Source organism: Enhydra lutris, unplaced genomic scaffold (assembly GCF_002288905.1).
Source record: "Enhydra lutris kenyoni isolate GAN:26980312 unplaced genomic scaffold, ASM228890v2 scaffoldscaffold3, whole genome shotgun sequence".
In the NCBI taxonomy this organism is placed as follows: domain Eukaryota; kingdom Metazoa; phylum Chordata; class Mammalia; order Carnivora; family Mustelidae; genus Enhydra; species Enhydra lutris.
Window position 1 is genome coordinate 1,249,139 of NW_019154087.1, and position 13,342 is coordinate 1,262,480.

The 13,342-nt window shown below is 34.2% G+C and overlaps 1 non-coding gene across 1 annotated transcript; it reads left to right on the top strand.

The window, feature by feature from the left end:
- Positions 1-10,642: 10,642 nt before the first annotated feature.
- Positions 10,643-10,715, top strand: TRNAK-CUU. Its single transcript has one exon. It is a non-coding gene; the product is annotated as a tRNA-Lys (tRNA).
- Positions 10,716-13,342: the final 2,627 nt, after the last annotated feature.

Below are 13,342 nucleotides of genomic sequence, written 5' to 3' on the forward strand. Positions count from 1 at the left end.
GTGTATATGTGTGTGGACACACACTTGCTCACATTTATACCCAAGTTCTCATCACATGGAGATCACACTGCAAAGAAGGTTAAGAAATAGAGTCTTCTATGTATTTGAAATGAAGGGAGTAACAGATATCAGTAAATATACATAATAGTTACAATGAATATTTTTAAAATTGATAAAAGTATGCAAATATTAGTCCAACACTTAGATAGATTTATTCACTCTAAAGTAAGTCTAATACAGTCTACTATTTAGAAGGAAATGCTAAAAATAGAGCAAATTTTATTGAAACTATTGTTTGTTTCTATTTTAGTTTTTTTCTTTCTTTTCTAATATTTTCCTTTCTTTTAAAAATTTTCTTTCCATCTTCTTTCCTTTTTTTTTTTTCTTTTTTTCTTTTAGAGCATTATGCCTCAAATGTTTAAAGGAAAGGATGTCATAGCACAAAGCTAGGGGAAAACAAGATAAAAAAGAGAAAAACATTTTTTTTTTTTTTTTTTTTTTTTAGAGAGAGAATGCAAAGAGAGGAAGAGAGAGAATCTTAAACAGGCTACATACCCAGTGCAGAGCCTTATCTCCCAACCCTGAGATGATGATCTGAGCCAAAATCAAGAGTGGCTCATTTAGCCAACTGAGCCACCCGGGCGCCCCAAGATAAAAGCAACTCCTATTGACTTTGGAGTTTCAAATAAAAAATTAACAGGAAAAAAAAACACTTTATAACTACATAATACATTTGTGAATGTTTTGTTATGTGTCATAGAAAAATACTCTATGCTTATAATCAGAAATACATTCCTAAGTAGGGAACATTGGAGAGATCTAGAGGAAACAGAAGAAAAATGAGATGAATGTGTAGTGGGGGCCTTGACCTGGAGAGAGAGACCAGTGGACAAGGTAAGTTCAGCAACCAAAGGTCACCTAACGTCCAAAGTCATAACATGATCTGTCCATGACAAATGGGGCTGCATGGACCTGGAGGCCATGCCCACAGATACCTAGTCCTCATTCCAATAAACAGCTTTAATCACCTGCATCTAGGCCTGCTTTTATCAAGCCACAGTCTGGGTTGTGATTATTTTACACTACATAAGGAACAAAGGCCACAGGGAAGGAGGGATGGGTTAGCTTAAAATTGAGCCTGTTCAATTTACCTAGGTGTCGTACTTATGCATGTAGACACATCCAGAAGGAGAGTCTTTGTTTTCACACAAAGGTGCCAGCAGTTTGTCAAGATGTGAGCCTCTGGGGCTGCCCCATGCAAAGATTTTATTGGTGCATTTTCGCAAAAGTTCCAAAAAAAGTTAATGGTGTCTTATACTTTGCAGTGGCCTCTGCTGAGAAAATTTATACCAAAAAAAAGTCAGTAGGTCACCTGTTAACTTTCAGGCAGGAGTGGGCACTTGGGTGGTTCAATTGGTTAAGTGATTGGCTTCTGATAGGATCCTGGGATCAAGTCCCACATTGGGCTCTACCTGCTTTTTGATGATCCTGACTCTTCCTCTGCCTGCAACTCCCCTTACTTGTACTCTCTCTCTATCTCTGTCAAATAAATAAATAAAATCTTCAAACAAATAAACAAACTTTCAAGCAGGAGTGACTATTCAGTCTCTTCCCAGAGACCCAAGGAAACCTTGTCAAATTTTCTTCCTTTCATGTTCAGGATAACAGAAATCCTTGGTTCTGAATGAGTGCAGCAGCTAGAACTGTCTGTAGCACCTATAACTGACTAATTTTGAAATAAACTGGCGACACCGATTATTACTATTATCACCATCACATCACTAATACTCTGTCATAAAAAAATACTAACTCAGGGGTACCTGCATGGATCAGTCAGAATCTCTCCCTCTGCCCCTCCCCCAACTTGCACATGTGTTTACTCTCTAAAAATCTTTTTAAAAATACTAACATAGATATGTTATATATATTTATTTGAACTGAGAAGTAATTCAGTTGTAATTATGATGTAATGAAATGTAAATTTAAAGTCTGAAAATCTGTTTTCTGAAAGCAGGCTTTCTTTATCACTAAAAAGGTATATGGCATAAAGCTATTTGCTTCATAACTGTTTAAAACCTATGATTCAGGGGCACCTGGATGGCTCAGTTGGTTAAGCAACTGCCCTCAGCTCAGGTCATGATCCTGGAGTCCCAGGATTGAGTCCCACATCAGGCTCCCTGCTCAGCTAGGAGTCTGCTTCTCCCTCAGACCCTCTCCCTTCTCATGCTCTCTCTCTCTCTCACTCTTTCTCTCTCAAATAAATAAAATCTAAAAAAAAAGAAAAGAAAAAAGATGATTCAATAAAACGATGATTTCTTAATTAAATTTCTGAATTGATAACTGAAGTGAAATTTGTAAAATATTTACTAAATGTTGCCAGGAATTAATGGAAGTCTCAAATGGAAGAATGTTTTGTTTCAAAATTAAGTTGTCTTTTTTTTTTTAATTTAAAGTTTTCATTGTTTCAAGTTTTTAATTAAATTTTAGTGAGTTAATATACAATGTAATATAAGTTTCAGGAGTAGAATTTAGTGATTCATCATTTACATATAAAACCCAGTGCTCATCACAAGTGCCCTCCTTAATACCCATCACCCATCAAAATTAAATGGTCTTTTAAATCAAAGTCTGTCTTTCCTATTCTTGCTGATATATGAAGCAGTTGGAAAAATTAGTCACCACATCTAATATTGTCTACTTTTTTTTCACTTGAAGTTACTTATTTCATAAATATTAGATATTAAAAGTCACCAATGCAATTTAATTAACAGCTTAATTAAAATGTGTAAGAATTTAAATAATTGGTCACTTGCTATTAATTATACATACATTTATAAAAGAATTGAACTCTATGAAAAGATTAAATTTCAACATATTGATATTTTGAGTAATTCACTATTTTAAACATATGCAAGAAATAAATTAACATTTATTTTTTCTTTCATACCCACATTTCAGAGTTCTTTCTTAAATCAGTGATTGTGACATGTTTTAAAGAAGGAACTAACATTGGAAAATAAAAATGTGACTCATTTTTATCACTTCTTTTCTGATAAATTACAAGTATCAGTAGCTACAGTTATGAGAAAATTGTTTTCATAATTACATTGCACATCATACACTCCTTCCATGGATCTTATGTTTCTCCATTAATTATGTTCTCCAATAATCTGGCATTATTTTGACTGGAAGAGAAAATATCATTCAGAGTAAAATCAATTTATTTGTGTTTCCAATTTATAGAATAGTTTCTCCAAATTATAGTAGTGAGTTTTTTGGATTATACAGCTATAGAGAATGGGGATCAAGGAGTAGCAGAGAACATTCAGTGAAGGGAGATATTTCCATGCACCTGGCACATTTCAATTAAATGTGCTCCTAAGGAAGCTTAATGATCCAGAAGTTATCTTTTTTAAAGATAATAACTAGCCCCTAACTAACTAAAAGCTATATTTATCTAACAATGGAGTCAGAATTTTCCACTTAGATTTCCTATTTTTTCCTTAATATAAAATGGTGGAAAAACAGTGAGAGCTAATGTCTCTCTTTCTCTCTCTCTCTCTTTTATTAAAGATTTTATTTATTTGACAGAGAGAGAGAGAGAAAGCACAAGCAGGGGGAGTGCCTAAGGGAGAGGAAAGCAGGCTCCCTACTAAGCAAGTAGCCTAACGTGGGACTCCATCTCAACACCCTGGGATCATGACCTGAGTCAAAAGCAGACACTTAGCCAATGAGCCACCCAGGCGTCCCTAGAGAGAGAGTTTATGTCTCTTTGATTTCAAGACTTTCTTTCTTTAACATATAAAGTATCAAGACTTCTCTCAATACCAGGTAGCAAATTTAACTCTGTGCCACTTGCATGGGCACAGAAAGGTTAGTTCAGGAATATGTCTGTAAGTCATCTAATTGCACTTCTGTGACTCCTTTCCTCTACTGGTTTTATTTATTTTTTTTAAAGATTTTTATTTATTTATTTGACAGAGATCACAAGTAGGCAGAGAGGCAGGCAGATACAGAGAGAGGGGGAAGCAGGCTCCCCTCTGAGCAGGGATCTAGATGTGGGGCTCTATTTCAGGATCCCGGGATCATGACCTGAGCCGAAGGCAGAGGCTTTAACCCACTGAACCACCCAGGCACCCCCCACTATAGGTTTTAAATCAATTAAAATCTATTTAACATTGACTGGCTATAGATGTTCTTTTTTTTTTTTTTTTTAAAGATTTTATTTATTTATTTGTCAGAGAGAGAGAGGGAGAGAGAGCGAGCACAGGCAGACAGAATAGCAGACAGAGGCAGAGGGAGAAGCAGTTTCCCCGACGAGCAAGGAGCCTGATGTGGCACTCGATCCCAGGACGCTGGGATCTTGACCTGAGCCGAAGGCAGCTGCTTAACAACTGAGCCACCCAGGCGTCCCTAGATGTTCTTTTTCTATTTATATAAATCTCCTGAGGCATTATTCTATAATGAGTCACTTGGCTTTTATACAGAGGCAATAAATTGCAAAATATACAAAATAATTAAGATATTAATAAATGTTTAATGGGACAATGAATTTCATATCAAAACATTTTTACATGAAATAAAACACAAACATTATTGAAATTGATTCAGTAAACATTACTGTAGAGATTTTAACTAAATTCTTCAAATAACAGATATAAAAAAGTTACTCTTTTTAGGGCTATTTCACTGGTATTATTTTTAAAAGCCCAATATAATAGTTCAAATATTTAAAAGCCTATTTTTGATGATGATAGACAGGAGGACAGGCTTTCATTCCTACCTTAGCTTGGTCTTCATTATGGCTTAAAAATGAGGTCTTTTAATCTTGAATTTATTACTCAATCTTTGCATGTTTCAGCGTCTCTGAATATGATCGGGCTTTAGTGAAAGCTGGATTAAGACTTCCACTTCCTGGTAGTTTGTAGCTGCAAAAACCTGATAAATTACAAAATCACAAACTCAAATGCTTCAGCAAGAACTAAATGAATTAAAATTCTGTCGGGGGAGGGGGAATTTTTCATCTCTGTAGCTTTTATAAGGGCATTTGTCAATTTGAACAAAAACTCGATGGAAGAAGGTGAACTAGTCCAGCCAGTGTTGCTGAAGGGACAGAGAACCAGCAGAGGTTTTAGCAGTCACATGGGGCTAGCATAGTCATATCTGAGACATTAAGGCCCTCAAACATAGGGAGGATTGTTTTTCCCAGAGACATTTTCTATATTTCAAAGTTGAAAGGTGCAAGAGAATGAAACAATAAAACAGAAAAGAAATTCCCAGAATCATGTGGTGGCTGGGAGAAAAAGAGCCTTAAGAGGGAGGGCAGACTACAAGTCAGAGCTGAGAGCCCCAGAGGGAATGATGAATCTGTAATTGCTTTTTCCTTGAGCCAGCTGCTATCTGGAGCATAGATGGAACTAAAAAGTCAGAGAACCACTACTGGTGTTCAGAGGAATTAGAAAAAGTTTTGGCAGCAGTGTTACTCTTGTCTGATAAGATAAAAGACTTGAGGTTTCAAATACAAATTGTTATCTCCCCCAGGCATTTCCAAATTCTAAGGATGCATTAGTGGGTGGCTAAAAAGCAAAACCAAATTTAGCCCCCTAGAAAGCACAGCTGTAATTTCCATTGCTTGTGAGTATGGAGAAGACAAACACCTGCAAACCATCAAGAAAGCCCTTCATATTCTTCACAGAGGTACCTTGTGAACCATGCCTGAGACATGGGACAAACCTGAGACTTACAGACTAAGCTTAGAAAAGATGCAATGCAGTATCAATCCAGCTCAGTTGGTCCTTGCACCCCCACACCACTCACTCTGTAGTAGAAGAGTAAATTCTCTTTTCCTGTATATATGTGGAAAATTTACAATCCTTTAGATAAAATATGAATTATCAAGCATGTGTTAAGTGAGGACCAGATTATATACAATGAAGAGAAAAGGAAAAAATACTAACCCTATATGTAATCTAGATATTGTAATTAACAGAAAAAGCCTTTAAAATATCAAGAAATTGATGAAAAGGTAGACAAAAGGGTTAAAATATGTAAAATTTTAAAGGAGAATTGAATTCCACAGAAAATATAAAAAAGATAGCCTAGAATACATAACATAATATCCATAATTAACAATTGATACATGAGATTGACTGCAGAAAGAAGGTAGCAGAAGAAAATATTGGAGCGCTATAAAGCAAGTCAATGGAAAATGTCCAAATTAAAACACACAAGGAAGGGACACCTGGGTGGCTCAGTTGGTTAAGGGTCTGCCTTCAGCTCAGGTCATGATTGCAGGGTCCTGGATTCAAGTCCCTCATCAGGCTACTTGCTCAGCAGGGAGCCTGCTTCTCCCTCAGCCTGGCACTTGCCCTGCTTGTTCTCAATCTCATTCTCTCTCTCTCTGAGAAATAAATAAATGAAAATTTTATTTTAAAAAACACAGAAGGAAAGTAACACAACAGTATCTGAACATTAAAAAATGTGGAAGACATGATCAAGAAGATACTGGGAGGGTTAATGGCTGAGTATTTTTCAAAATTGATACATCTCATAAAACATTCATTATGTCAATGAATCAAAATTAGATTGAGTTTATAGAAAACTACACCCAAGCATATTACAGTAAACCTGCTTAAAAAAAAAAAAAAAAAAAAAAAGGAGAGAGAGACAAAATCTTAAAAGCATCCAGAAGAAAAATACACATTTTCTTCAAAGAAACAAAAATAAGATGGACAAGCTTACTGAGAAAAAGGGGTGTCAAAAGACAATAAATATTGTAATTATTATTTTTAAAGATTTTATTTATCTATTTGAGAGAGAGCATGAAGATGGAGGCAATGGGCAGAGGGAGAGGAAGAAACAGACTCCCCACTGAGCAGAGAGCCTGGACATAGGGCTTGATCCCAGGACCCAGGGATCATAACCTGAGCGAAAGGCAGACACTTAGCCACGTGCCCCAATAGTTGTCATTAAGGTGTTGAAAAAAATATAACTAGTATTTCATGAAAGCATGGAAAGAAAATGTGTGTCAACAGGACAGAATTCAAAATTAAAAGTGATAGTGTCCCAATTTCAAGTAAAAAAAAAAATTACCCACACTATATCCTGTCTTTGCTACTGAATGCAACTAAAAATCCTAGACAACATGCATGAAGCATCTGTCTGAGTTCTCTGAAACATAAATGCTGGAAAACAGATTAGAGAAAATAAAGAGAATGAGAATACAAATTATTGATCAGGAGAAAATATTTGCAAATCATATATTTGACAAAAACTTGAATCCAGAATATAAAAATAACTATAAAAACTGAATGCAAGAAGGCAAAGAACCTAATGAAAATGGGGCAACATACTTGAAAAGACACATCATCAAAGAAAATTTACAGATTCTAAATTAGCATATGAAAAAGGATGTTAAAATTATTAGGTATTAGGGAAGGAAAAAATAAAATCATAATGGACACACATCTACATACCAGCGATGATATATTAATAAGATTAAGAACAAAAGTGACAATTAAAAGGAAATGTCATACATCGCTCATGGAAATACAAAATGTTATAGCAATTTTGGAGAACAGTTTGGCATTTTCTTACAAAGCTAAGCATCCATTTACAACATGATCCTGCAATTCCACTTCCAATGTAGAGAAATGAAAACTTATGTTTAGGCAAAAAAACAAACAAACAAAAAACAAAAACAAAAAAAAACACTAAAATGTTTATAACAGTTTAATTATCACCTCAAACTAGAAAAAACCCAAATGCTCTTCAGTTGACAAATGTACAAACACACTGTAATGCTTCTGTACAATGGAATTATTTACAATGATATAAAGGAACAGATACTCATACACACAACAACCAAGGTGAATATCAAAAACATTATGCTAAGTAAAAGAAACCAGTGTCAAAGTTTACATCTTCTATAATTACATTTACTTGACATTCTAGAAGAGGCAAAGCTATAGCAACAGAGAACAGATAGATAGGTTAGTGGTGAGTGACTGATTTTACTACAAAGGAACAGCATGATGAAATTTGGGAAAGTTTGGGACTGTCCCAGATCTTGACTGGTGAAGGTTAAATACATGTATATAGGCTATAATTCATAAATGCCTGTAACCATAGTTATATGCAATTAATATGATATGAATTTACATAGCACAGTATATAAGTAACATATGTTATATGAATATAATTGTATGTTATTGTAGAAATTGCATAGGTATAACATTTTTCAAAATTAATAAATACTTAAAATGTTTTAAATTTTTGTATATAAATTGTATGTTAGTAAAATTCGTTAAAAGCAAATAGCTTTCTTCCTAATAAAAATAAATGTGAAGAAAATACAATTTTTCACAAATGAGATAGAGAGAATGTATCACCATCTGACTTGCATTAAAATTATGATACTTGGATAAAAATGCGGGAGTTAACAGTAGAACTATAGATAGCCAATTACATAGAGCAATATGCATCAGGTATTTAGTGGTTTAACATATTTTATATGTTGAAATCATGTATACTAAACATGTAGTTTTAGGAAAAAATACTTTTGGAAGTACACAATCATCAAACTCAGATTGTTATTCAAAAGATATTTGGAGAGAGATGCACATTTTTCTTCTTAAATCTGGAAATAAATATTATTTTAAAACTATAGCTTACAAAGGAAATCCAAAAGTAGAATTTTAGTAAGAATATCATACAATGAATGAAACTGCTTATAGTTCAAACTCTTCCAGTTTAAAAAAAAACAAAAAACAAAAAAAACCTCTTCCAGTTTAAAGGAGACTATAGGATTTTGATATTTCAATACCCAACATCTAAATATGTAGAATTAGTGGTTTTCAGTGATAAATTCATATTATTTTGCCATGTATTTTTATATATATATATTTCAATCTTGTCTCATCAATGTCACAGAAATTCTTTTCCATGTAAGAAAGGGTTTGAAATGTGCTCTTAGAAGATCATGCTATACCATATACTAATCAATTATAAATAGGAAAAATTATTTCCAGTGGCATTATGGCCAGAATGACAATAAAACAAAACAAAAGATTAACACTTTCACTCAAATATTCATGGTCAATTATAAAGCAGATAGAAATAACATAACGGTCAAATTATAAAGATTTTTTGACATAAATTGCCAACTGATCACTATTTATGAGAATGTTTCTAAGTATGAAAGAAAATATTTTAAGTTCTACCTGCATACTCTTTAAACATTGATTTTTAAAAACTGATTGCACATTTTTTTCCCTAAATTATCAAGTGTTAAAATGGTTGTTCATATGTCATCAGCATTAGTATTGTCTAGGAGACATAATTCTTGTGTAACACAAGATTTTTAAAAACACCTAAAAAGAAGCTAATGTTTAAAGAATAAAATAAAAAAGATACTCAGGAAAAAAATGATTTATTAGCACATAATGAACTATACTGTTCTGTAATTTTGTAATGCTCTTGGTAGTATATGTATAAGAGATTATAATCAAATATGGTTTTCTCATCAGGCTCATCATTAATGATGCTGATTCAGCTCTTGCTAATGAGAATTATAAGCCTTTGTTGATTAGGTCATTGAATTAATTCTCACTAGTATCATTACAACACATTTACTGTGAGGAAGGTAATAAAAATGGGAATTTTATCTTTTCATTTCTGTAGAAGTACATATTATCCTTGAGAATGGGGCCACTCTTACTTTAAATACCTTCACTCAATTTTCTTCTCTTACAGCCCTCAGTAGCAAATAAAAAATACCCAATTTATGGAAAGTAAATTATGCAAAAATATGCACGGGGTGTATTATAATTCAATAAGAAAAGTAGATAGAACTGGGATATGTGACTGGCTTCAGATCAACTTCAAAGAATGTGACCAAGCAAATGACCACAATGGAACACACAGTGATTTGTGTTAACATATTAGTCCACAAGAATGAAAAAAAAGAAGATGATCTAAGTGATCAATCTGCATCAGCAGATGAGGATTCAAAATGCAGAACCTTGTTATGAAAGACTAGTTCTAGCTACAAGATTCGGACATACTTAGCATCGGAAAGGAGGTCACAAACAAAATGAGAGCCAGCCTGAACAAGCGGATTCCCAGAAGCACACAGCCACAATCTGCTGACAACCAATTAATGTCTTTACACTTTTCCCTTCATTTCAGAATATTCTCAACAATAATGTGGATAACTTTCTATTATAAAAATCCGAGGAGATCCTAGGATCACTGTAAAAAAAAAAAAAAAAAAAACACCATCAGGCAGAAATTCAGGAGGTAAAAGATATATATTTGGAAGCTCAACTTGAAAGAATAAAAGCCACACACAGGTGGGGATTAAGTTAATAGACTCCTAACTTAAAAATGGTGCTTCTAAAATGGATTTAAAAATGGATTTAAAGTGCACGTTTGATTTTCTGACAATCATTATATTTTCCTAAACTAATCTTTTTCTCTATGCTACAAAAGCCTTGTTCAATAAACCATTTGAGTAATCCATAGATTATTAGCTCTTACATTCTCTTTTCAATTTAGTAGTAATTTTCAATTTGTAGGACCTCACATCAACAACTTGAACCCAGTTGTTTAATAAAGCATGTCATTTCAAACATACAAGGGTGCCTGGCTGGCTCAGTCAGTAGAGCATGAGACTCTTAATCTTGGGGTCATGAGTTCAAGCCTCATGTTGGGCGTAGAGTTTACTTAATGAGAACAAACAAACAAACAAACATATCAAACATACAGCTGCTCATACCCTTATTGAAGCTCCACCACACAATAGACAACCTGTAATCCACTCTTCTGCATCATTAAAAATTCTGCTAAGTATCTCTTTAAAATATGAACATTTGCTATTTAATGTCCTAAGAATAAAGATGTGATGTGTAATTTACAGCTAACTATAACAGCTTTGATGCCTCAAAGTAAGAACTACTGCTTTTGTTTCTTAACATGAGCTATTTGAAAAAATAGACTTTAAAATGTAGATTTGATGTAGAGAATGTATTAGGGTTATCTCCTACCCTCCCAAGTGATTGTATCTTTTTAAGGTTTTTCTGATGTGCTTTCAATTTTTTGCTCATCTGGTTCTGTAAACATGAAGTAATTGAGATTGTAGAAAAAGCTAGAGGACAGAAAAGGCAATACAGCCCTGGGACAAAGCTATAAATATGTACTCTTGTGTATCCCAGGGGAACCCAAACTACTTCTCACCTTTCACCTGATAGCAACAGAAAACAACGCGTTCGTCTCTTCAGTGAACACAGATGGTGTACCTGGAGCCATGTTAATCTTCTCTAGCAAAGATACTATAAATTGCACTAGTAGCTCCAATGGGATTATTTTTTGTTGAGTTGTGGCTGTCTATTCTCATCTCTCAGGATGAGTAGAAGTATTGCTAGAGGCAAGGAAAAAAAAAACCACAAAAACAGGGCAAGATTATTAAAGGGATTGCACAAAATCAAGATTTGCAAAGAGATTACAGAGAAAACAATATGTGGAAAGCATGGAGGTATAAAAATTAATATGATGTAGCTCAGAGGGGATGGAATCTACCTAGGATGTGTAAGGAGATGAGTGCCTAAGCTCATGGTGTATAAAAGAGCCATTGCATAAAGGCTTCAAATAACACATAAAGATCTTTATTAATTTTTATACAATGAATTGGGAATGATTGTATTTAACCAAGAGGCTGATATTTCAGAATTTCATTTTAGAAATATTGATCTGGTAACAGTGGAAAATGTGACAAGTTAGCAAAATCTGATAGAAAAAAATTTGTAATAGACCAGGTGAAAGATGACTAAGGCTTGTCTCAAAGTAATATGATACAGGATATACTTGAAGATCTTACAGAAAGATAGAAATTTCCAGATATAAGAAGAGTAAGTTCTGGGGCTCTGGTGTACAATAGGATGACTACAGTTAATAAAATGAACTATAAACTTGAAAGTTGCTGAAAGTAGACCATAAGCATTCTTAACACACACACACACACACACACACACACACACACTCACACACACACTCACACACAAAAGGAAAAAGGAGTTATCTAGGTATGTGAAATGATAGATATACTAATTATCTTGATCTTGTTAACCATCCTACAATCTATATGCATATCAAATCATCATATTGTACACTTTAAGTATATACAATTTTATTTGTCATTCTGAAATAAAGTTTTTAAAGTAATTGTAATAGGAAAAATGTGTAAGGACTTCATGATATATTAAAGGAAATGGGAAGTACTATGACTTGCTTTTGAGCTAAAGGGAGGAATTAACCATGAGAAGATGAAAAGACAGTGCTGAATTGGGAGCCAGAGGAAAGGAAGAGAAGGTGAAAATGGAGATTTGCTGTTACCCTTGACAGTTGTGTGTACATACAAATGTGTGTATGTGCATATCACTACCTGAAGGCCTGTGCAGTGAGAACTAAGAACAGGAGCTGGGAAATGAGGTGCCTTTTTTTTTTTTTTAAAGTCAGATTATTTATTTTATTTATTTATTTATTTATTTAGATTTTATTTCTTTATTTGACAGAGAGGGAACACAAGCAGGGGGAGTGGGAGAAGGAGAAGCAGGCTTCCTGCTGAGCAAGGAGACTGATGCGGGGCTCTATCTCAGGATCCTGAGATCCTGACCTGAGCCAAAAGCAGAGGTTTTAACTACTGAGCCACCCAGGCACCCCAGTGAGGTGCTTAAAGAAAAAAAAAATGTCTTGGGCGCCTGGGTGCCTCAGTCACTTGAGTGTCCAACTCTTGGTTTTGGCTTGGGTCGTGATCTCAAGGTCCTGAGATCCAGGCTGCATAGGGCTCTGTATCCAGGGAGAGTGTGCTTGAGATTCTCTGTCCCTTCCTGGCTTGTGCTCTGGCATGCGTACTCTCTCTTTAAAATAAAATAAATAAATCTCCTTAAAAAATGTCTTGCCAGGGCCTCTGGAATTATAGCACTCATCACCGCTCTAAGAATTGTATATTTGGATATTGATTTGGATATTGGTAGATGTTTTCTACTCTATGCAACTATCATTCAGCAATCCCTTTAGTAAAAATGAACTGTGTAAGAATTTTATAATATTAACATGAAAACAAATCTTTATGGAAAGCATTATTTCCTGTTACTAGGTTACATCTACAATAGTTAGTCTTTTATAATATACATTCAGAAAAATTAATGAAAACAAATCAAATGCTCTTAGAACCAATGTGATGGCCACCAGTTACATTTGATCCTTGAACAGGTGCAATGTATCCAGCTCAAATGAAGATGCACAATTAAGTATAAAATAGATGCTAGGTTTGAAATATATAGTA